Raw genomic sequence first — 619 nt, 5'->3', positions numbered from 1 at the left:
AACAGGCTGCCCAGGGAAGTGGTTGAGTCACCATCCCTGGAAGTATTTAAAAGACGGGTAGATGAGGCGCTTAGGGACATGGTTTAGTGGGCATGGTGTTGTTGGGTTGATGGTTGGACTCGATGATCTTGGAGGTCTCTTCCAACCTTAATGATTCTATGATTCTATGATTCTATGATTCTATGACATGGGACCTGCCCTCACAGCTCCTTCCCTGGGCACCCAGTCCCCTCCAGAAACTGGCTGAGAAAAGACAGGGAATAAACCCTGCCTCGTACCAAACCACACCTCTGTAAACTGGCCCATCACGAGAGCTCCAAGGAGGGGAGCCAGTGCAATCAAGCACTTTCCCCCTGTCTAGTGGCTGAAATGTGGCTGCAGTTTGCTCCCACAAAGGCTGGACCAGAGAAAGGGACCCTAGAGCAGGTCCCATGGCCTGCCTTGCTGGCGAGCAGGCAAGGCGACTCCCACCCCTTCATCCCATGCCCTGCCACGCCAGGAGACGGCCCTATGCCGCTACTAGCAAGGGACACTGGGCAAGCAAGCCCTTGGGACAGCGAAGACAGAAACCTCCCCTGCGCAGGGAAAGGCGAGGGGAGGGGATGGCGGCACCCAAGGG

This window comes from Pygoscelis adeliae, unplaced genomic scaffold (assembly GCF_000699105.1).
Source record: "Pygoscelis adeliae isolate BGI_AS28 unplaced genomic scaffold, ASM69910v1 Scaffold79, whole genome shotgun sequence".
Classification (NCBI taxonomy): domain Eukaryota; kingdom Metazoa; phylum Chordata; class Aves; order Sphenisciformes; family Spheniscidae; genus Pygoscelis; species Pygoscelis adeliae.
This window is presented reverse-complemented; position numbering follows the sequence as displayed.